The sequence below is a fragment of the Amia ocellicauda genome, chromosome 6, assembly GCF_036373705.1.
Source record: "Amia ocellicauda isolate fAmiCal2 chromosome 6, fAmiCal2.hap1, whole genome shotgun sequence".
NCBI classification, from domain to species: Eukaryota; Metazoa; Chordata; class Actinopteri; order Amiiformes; family Amiidae; genus Amia; species Amia ocellicauda.
Genome location: NC_089855.1, coordinates 42,340,115 through 42,348,710, shown reverse-complemented (window position 1 = coordinate 42,348,710; position 8,596 = coordinate 42,340,115). Strand labels below are relative to the sequence as shown.

At 39.4% G+C, this 8,596-nt stretch overlaps 1 non-coding gene across 1 annotated transcript; it reads left to right on the top strand.

Moving 5' to 3' along the window:
* Nucleotides 1-494: 494 nt before the first annotated feature.
* LOC136752084 (U5 spliceosomal RNA) lies at nucleotides 495-609 on the top strand. Its single transcript, XR_010817252.1, has one exon. It is a non-coding gene; the product is annotated as a U5 spliceosomal RNA (small nuclear RNA).
* The last annotated feature ends 7,987 nt before the right edge of the window (nucleotides 610-8,596 follow it).

Genomic DNA, 8,596 nt, shown 5'->3' with positions numbered 1-8,596 from the left:
GATTATGAATACCACAAAACAATGTGTAGTGTGGATCAGTTTGAGAAGGTATGGTGCCTTGATAGGGTTATCTGCCTGGTTGGGAATGAGGGTTTGGTTTTAAATATATAAAGAGTGATGTCTGTTCTGTTTTTATGGTAATTGGATAGTTGTTTAACAGCTGCATTTTTTCGAGGCTGCATTGTTTTTATTATTTAATGCTTTTTGTAGATTTTGTGTGTTGAATGATGCACTTTTGTAATAAAGTACATTTTAAAGTTTAAAAAAGTATCTATCTCTCTCTGTCTCTGTCTCTCTCTGTCTCTGTCTCTCAATTTAGTGCATCTGTATTGTCAAAGCAATTGGACATGCAAACATACATACGTACATACATATGGAAAATAAACAATAAAATTATAATTCACAATTAGATGTAATAAAGTACAGAAAAACAAAATGTAATAAAATGTTATCTTTAATACACACAAATATGTATGGCTGGTCGGAAGCGTCTTGGACTCGGGTTCCTCTTCATGACTTATAACGCTTTTGCCTTTTTTTTAAGCTTTCCATGGAGGGTAATGTGGATGAGTTTGTACCATTCTTGGGAGGCTCTGCCTTTTTGGGGCGGAGCTGTGATCCAGGTGAACAGCAGATCGGGCATAGGTGGGCATGTGGGCGGAGGAAGAGGAAGGCCGGTCAAGCAGATAAGCTTGCTAAGGTACGCAGCAGCAGCAAACAGCCCCCCATCCAGCCAGCCAGGCAGTCTGGCTGGCAGTGACTGAGTGGTTGACAGATGGCAAGCAACGGAATGCACGTGCTCTGTGATGTCATAGCAGTCAGCTCAGAGAGAGGTTCGTGATGTCATCGCTGAGCTGGCTGGCTCTGTGTGTCTTGCTGGCTGTGTGTGAGAGAGAGAGAGAGAGAGAGAGAGAGAGAGAGTGTGTGTGTGTGTGTGTGAGTGGGTGGGTGGCTGTGCTAGTGTCTGTCTGTCTGTCTGTCTGTCTGTCTCTCTCTGTCTCTCAATTCAATTCAATTCAATTCAAGGGTGCTTTATTGGCATGACAAACAGTTTTCTCTGTCTCTCTCTCTCGCTCTGTAGATGCATCATAGGGAACATATGTAACAATCTCTCTTCTTGTATTCCAAAAATGTTAATGAACGTATTTCAAGTGGGGTTTGCCTTGGTTGGAAACGTTTTAAGATTATTTATGAAGTGTAAATTGGATTTGTCTCAATTCTCCGTAGTTTTCAATGTATGTGCCATTCAGTAGCGTTCATGTTACAGATGTGTCTTATGCAGTGGTAGGGTCAATAAAATGTAAGTAAAACTTTATTTTAGCAATTATAGAGGGGATCAAATGCAAATAGAGGGTCCTAACTAATTATCTAATTTACCAACAACTTTTAAAATTAGGTCTTGCAAAGCTGAAAGAAAAGCTGTATAATCGTCTGTGTGTTCATACACCAGCTGCTAAAGTCTGATAGCTTTTGAAGACTCTGTATAGGACGTTGAAGAATGTGTTTTGTGATAATTATATAATGTTTTATATTAATACTAGCATTAGACGGAGTTTTGTATACAGACTTAGCAGATTAGATTTAGCAGGACAAGTAAAGGGTCAACACGGTCGATTTGTTAGAAACTACTGTCAGTAATGAAAGATTACACAGTGCCGAAATAGCCTACAGATGTCTGCCGTTAATCATATCTCCTGTGTTACTGAATCAACTTTACTACCTAGTGTAAATACTCTTTTTTGTGTGGAGCTATCAAACTTTCAAAACAATGCGCTTATCTCTTTGCTTTTATCTGACTTATATATCTCAGACTATTTTAATAATTATTACAGCAGCTCTTTCAACAACAAAGTTAATAGTTGTTAGGTAAATGATCATAGTTGACCTCACAGACACTTTCACTGCCCCAACCCCACCCCCCTTTTTTTTTGTTTGGGGGGGTGAATCCCTTCCTGATTAATAGGGTATTTCTGTTTGGGAATACATTATTTCCATACACTTTCATGACTTTAGATTTTAAACTATATCTCATTCAATTATTTATTTATTTAAAATTAAGTTATACCTTAAGTAACTTCCTTATTTTCCCTCATATTCCATTCAATCGCCATCAAAACTCTTGTGCTGAAAGTGGCAGCACATTTCTTTCACACATACCAAACTCCCTTTTTACAGCTTCCCAAGCCTCATCGACTCTTAAACCCCTTGTCAACGTCCTCAAACCTTCATCAACATCGCTCAGACCCTCTGAAAACATCACTCTGTATCCTAACAGCTGTTCTTTCTCCTTTTCCTAATTTTTTACTACACAATTCAAGTTATATTTATTGACATGTATTATTACTATTTATACACATATTTCGCTCCATTATTTGAGTTAATAAATTAAGATATTTTCCTAAAAAAATATATTTTTAGAAAATAAGCATTTTAATTGATTTCAATAATGATTCCCAGATTCCTCAGGAAAACAAATTTTCAAAGAAAATGTTCAGTCAATGATTTCCCCAATGAAGAGCCTGCGTGGGCACTAAGACTGTCCGCCTGCACGGCTCATATATGTCTTTATTGTGTCACTTCCTCCTATTGAAGTCCAATCTACACCGGTACATGTTCAGAAGAACTGTTCCCAAAGCCAGATTGAACTGATCAATAGTTAATTTCTTACCTACACCTTGTATTTAGGGATCTTATATCTGGGGATTTCAAAAACTCTTCATTGTGGAACTCACAGCTACCAAATGACCACACCTTTAATTTCCTGGAGTATCTGGTTATCTATGTATTTATATCTTCACCAAATTTCACTGTTTCCTCAGATTTCCATTTCAAAAATTAGCTCTAATTCAATTTTTAACATAATTTTTTTTATTTCTGGTTGGTAAAACTCATTCTAATAGTATTTTTATGTTTTATTTTCTCCTTCAAAATTATGCAATACTAATTTTAGCTCACTTATTCAATGCTCATAATTTGTATTTCTATAGTATCCTTAAAATTCTTACCCTTTGACTAATTCACTCTTAGAATCTAAAATCCAAGGTCGAATTTTAACTTTTATTTCAGGTATTTTATGCTATGCACCAATAACCAAATATTTTCTAAAATAAGACTATAATATGTCACTATACTGTTTACATTCTCCTGCTATGGGTTTTACATCAGGCTGTCACTCAGGGCTGCACCAGAGTGCTGCTCCTGTGGATTCCAGCCTTTAGTTTTCCTTTAATTTGACTTTACAGAATTTGTCCATAATATGATTTTTAACAAACAAATTATTGTTCTTCTGAGGCTTAGAGGACACCATTACTATTTATTTACTTTATTAGTATTATTAATCTATGTATTTAGTGTATATTTGTATTACTTTAACATTATTCTTATAAAAGAATGCATTATTCATTTCTTATTTCTGATGCTTTGTGCACTCTGTATACAGTTAAATGTCTAAATCCTCATGAATCTGTTGATAAAACATCAATGACTGCGTAATTGTAAATATAATTCTGAAATTATTGGTTACTTCCCTTCTCAGTCTTATTCTGGACTATGCACAATATTAAAAATACAAAGCATACAAAACAGACATTTACCTTACATAACCTTCAGACTATATCTATATACATAAACACATAAGGCACATACAGATTGACATCCAAAGATAAATCAGATATTAGATTAGTGGCGTGTATTGTTGACCCTGCAGTGTCTCAAACATCCCTTAGCATTTATTTATTATATTGTTATTATTAAAAATCAGATGTAAAATAATCTTTGAAATACACTACTTTGGTGTTTTCTTGATCTATTATGATCAATTTCTTCTCTAAATTCTTATTATTCAGACAAAGAATTATAGAAACTTTGTTGTTTTTTTATCTTGCCTTTACCATTTTAAGATTAACATTTTAAACTTTTTGGAATTCACAAACAGACACGTATTTTAACACCATTATGCCAATCCTATCTTTGCCAACGATGGGGCTATATTGCTGGACTTTATGTACCTCTGGTTCCGTCTGGTTATTGACTGCCACTGACTCTGGCCCTGGTGTACAAGGGTTTCCTTGCTTAACCTGGGGCTCAGCAGGCCTCGTCGTACCTTTCGGTTCCATTGGCATCTCTCACCGCAGATCTATCTTACCTGGAGTTCACCCTACTGTGATCCTCCACTGTACAGTCAACCTTTCTGTTTGTTTTACCTCTACCTCTCCACAAGTTCTCTTTAAATTACAATCTGAGAGCCTAACACAATCCAGAGATCAAATCTAAATATACAGGGTGGTCATTTTTAAAGCTACTCACCCTTGCTTTGGTCCCAGGAGTGGAGGCAAGTTCAGATCCTCGTTCGTGACGCCAAGTTGTAGAACCGGCTCGATTAAAGTTCTGTTTGCTTTGTCTCCACGACTCTCCACTTATTTCAGACACGGTTCTACAGGGTGAATGTGGAGTCCATTGTTTCGGATTTAAAACAGTTTGTTTACTCGGCACAGGCTCTGTTGCGGGGCTCTGCGGAGCTTGAGAATCCGGAAAGGTTTAGATTGAGAAAACTAGAAAAAAAACTAGAAAACAGTGTTGCCCTGCAGGGCCTGAACAACGGAAAGGCTCCCGGACTGGACGGCCTGCCGGTGCAGTTCTTATAAGACTCTGTGGCCAGTACTAGGGATGGACTTGTGTGAAGAGGGTGTGCTGGACGGTGAGCTGCCATTGAGCTGCAGGAGGGCAGTACTTACACTGCTCCCTAAAAAGGGTGATTTATGTTAAATCTCCAACTGGAGACCTGTGTCATTGTTGTGCTGTGACATTAAGATCTTGTCAAAGGCCCTTGCCAACCGTCTCAATCCAGTTATGGGATCCCTAGTGCACCCAGATCAGACTTATTGTGTCCCACAGCGCTCTATATTTGATCATTTTTTTTTGGCGAGGTACCTGATGTCGGCATCCAGGTTGTTTGGCTTTCAAGCAGGTTTGATCTCCTTGGATCAAGAAAAAGCATTTGATCGTGTGGATCATAAGTATTTGTTCCATACCTTGGAAGCTTTTGGTTAGGGCCCTAATTTCTTGGCACTGATTAAATGTTTGTATAATAATGTTTTTAGTGTGTTAAAAATAAATGGCGGGTTGAGTACCCCATTTCCAGTGCAGAGAGGGATTAGACAAGGCTGCTTGCTATCGGGAATGCTGTATTCCTTGTCCATAGAGCCTCTCTTGCACACGCTGAGGACTGTGTTGACTGGTCTGAGCATCCCGTCCTGCAGTGTGGTGTGTGTTCGGTTGTGTGCATATGCAGACGATATGTGTGTGTGTGTGTGGTGGGGGACTGGGACGTTGTGCTTTTGGAAGAGAGCCTAGAGAGATATCGGCAGGTGTCATCAGCAAGAGTTAATTGGATGAAGAGCAGTGCGGTGCTGCTCTGGGAGTTGGGGGGAGGCAGCCCCTGGGTTTGCAAGCTGGGCTGCAGTGGAGTAGTGGGGAGTTAAAGTGTCTGGGGGTGTTCCTGAGGGGAGAGAAGGCAAAGCAGAGGAACTGGGAGAGGATAGAGGAGCAAGTACAGGAGAGGTTGGGGCGCTGGCGATGGCTGCTACCCCAGCTCTTGTACAGAGGGAGGGTGCTGGTCATTAATAATCTGGTGGCTTCAATGCTGTGGCACAGGCTAGTGTGTGTGGAGCCGCCACCGGGTGTGCTCACCAGGCTCCAGAGGATCCTGCTCCATTTCTTTTGGGACGGGCTGCACTGGATCAGGCAGAGTGTGGTTTTTCTGCAAGTAGCAGAAGGTGGGCAGGGACTTTTAGACCTGACCAGCAGGGTGGCAGTGTTCAGGTTACAGACAGTTCAGAAGCTGCTGTTCTCAGAGGCTGTAGCTGGACAGGCAGTTGTTTGTGACAGACATGTCTCAGTTGGATCTCAGAGGGGTTCCACTTTTTTACCATAGTGTTTTGAAAGCGTGGTGGCTAGTGCGGGTGCGAAAAGACATGGAGAGATTGGGGGCTTATTGGCTTTTGAGAGAGCCGTTGCTGTGTAACCCTGCACTGCGGCTCCCTGTGTTGGAGTCTCAGGGCTTGCACAGCAGGCTGGTTAAGGCAGGTGAGACCAGGCTGGGGCAGGTTGTGATGGGGAGGGGGGGTGGCTGGATGAGTGTGGAGGCCTTGGCAGGAAGGCTGCAGGTGCACTCAGTGCGAGTGGTAGGGGTGTTGCTGTCTCAGTAGAGTGTGGCCCTGCAGGAGTAGGGGCTGGGTGTACAGGGGGAGGTTTGGATGGGCAGCAATGAATCCGATAGACAGAGGCTTTTCATTGAGCTGAAGCTTTCCCCTTCCATGCGGCTCAGGCAGGATAGGCCAGATCTGATTTTACAGATGAAGGAAGTCTCCGATGTTGTTTTTTCTAGTGCCAATAATAAGACGCTGTATCAATTTGTATTGAAAACGACTAATTTTGCACAGTTAAAAGATGTCCCTGATTCACCCTGGAGAGGGAAGCTGCTAGTTGAGAGTGCAGTTCGCCCAGCTTGGGGAACCCTGTATACAGCCCCCCTGAATAAGAGAGCTGGGGATTTACACTGGCACTTAGCAGTGAATTCCTTTCTGTCCATTATTGATCATGATGTGACTGATGCCTGTGTGTTTTGTGGTCAAACGAAAACTGTTGCTCACCGTTATTTAGACTGTAATAGATTACAACCTTTATTTCTATGGTTGAAAGTTCTTTTTTCAACTCTCATTGTGTTTTTCTCCAAGGGTGTTTGTGTTCGGTATAAGTGCTATTGTTCAACTGAAAGACAAGGTCAAGTTAACCAATTTTTTGATAGGGCAAAAAGAGAAGGAAACGGAAATTGAGTGGCCATGTCTTTTGTGAGGTTTTGACTGTTTTTAAAATGAGTGTAGCTGTTCAAATCACTGTCGATTATGAATACCACAAAACAATGTGTAGTGTGGATCAGTTTGAGAAGGTATGGTGCCTTGATAGGGTTCTCTGCCTGGTTGGGAATGAGGGTTTGGTTTTAAATATATAAAGAGTGATGTCTGTTCTGTTTTTATGGTAATTGGATAGTTGTTTAACAGCTGCATTTTTTCGAGGCTGCATTGTTTTTATTATTTAATGCTTTTTGTAGATTTTGTGTGTTGAATGATGCACTTTTGTAATAAAGTACATTTTAAAGTTAAAAAAAAGTATCTCTCTCTCTCTCTCTCTCTCTCTCTCTCTCTCTCGCTCTGTAGATGCATCATAGGGAACATATGTAACAATCTCTCTTTTTGTTTCCCAAAAATGTGAATGAACGTATTTCAAGTGGGTTTTGCCTTGTTTGGAAACGTTTTAAGATTATTAATGAAGTTTAAATTGGATAAGTCTCAATTCTCCGTAGTTTTCAATGTATGTGCCATTCAGTAGCGTTCATGTTACAGATGTGTCCTATGCAGTGGTAGTGTCAGTAAAATGTCAGTAAAACTTTATTTTAGCAATAATACAGGGGAATAATGCAAATAGAGGGTCCTCAGTTTGTATCTAATTTACCAACAACATTTAAAATTAGGTTTTGCGAAGCTGCAACAAATGCTGTATAATCGTATGTGTGTTCATTCACCACGTGCTATAGTCTGATAGCTTTGATTATATATATTTTTTCTCATGAACAACAAATGTTATTTGCTTGATTTTTACAGAGTATGTCATAAATTCCATTATTATGAAGCCTGACAAATTGTATGCTGTAATATTAAATATATTCAAAGTTACATCATTTGTATGTTTTTCCTATCATGTAACAAATGTTCCCTATGTGAAAGATGCATTATATCTTAATAATGTCAAAACAATTAAAGATATACGGATTATTATTTTCGGAAAAGTTATAACACATTGCTATTAACTATGTGTGTCAGTAAAAGTTTAAAAAATCCTGACAGTTTTTTATTGATCCTGCAAAATAAGTGTTTAGGGATCATTTGTAACTTAAAGTTAGGGTTAGTGTTAGGGTTAGGGTTATGAATATAATTGATATATAGAATTGTTAAGAAGTGTAAATGTTTACATTCCATTTTTCATGGACTGTCTGAAAGTTTGGAAACCGTTTTTTTTCTATTTGTGTATATGAAAGATATACATCTTTCAATATCTTCACTATTAAAGATAAACGCATTATTATTTTCGGCATTGTTAAAGCACATTGGTATTACCTATGTGTATCTTTAAAAGTTTAAAATTCCTAAAGGATCTTTTTTTTTTTGCAAATTTAGCTTTTAGGGAACATTTGTAACATAGAGTTAGGGATAGCCACTGGGTAAGGGTTACATCTTACACAAGGGTTACACAAGTGCCGGAAAGAGGTCAAGGACTCTGCTGTTTTGACTTCGGTGGTGGAATGACCTGCCCACCAAAGTCAAAACAGCAGAGTCCTTGACCTCATTCCGGCGCTTACTCAAGACGCATCTCTTCCGACCGCACTTGTAATATTAGTCCTCTATCCCTGCTAGATAGCACTTCAGCTTATTATGCTCCTCTCGTTCTTGAATGTTTTCCTCCTTGCTCCCTTTCCCGTAGCCCTAGTCTGTAACCCTACATCTTGACAGCACTTAGCTTTCACCGTCCATGATGTAGGAAG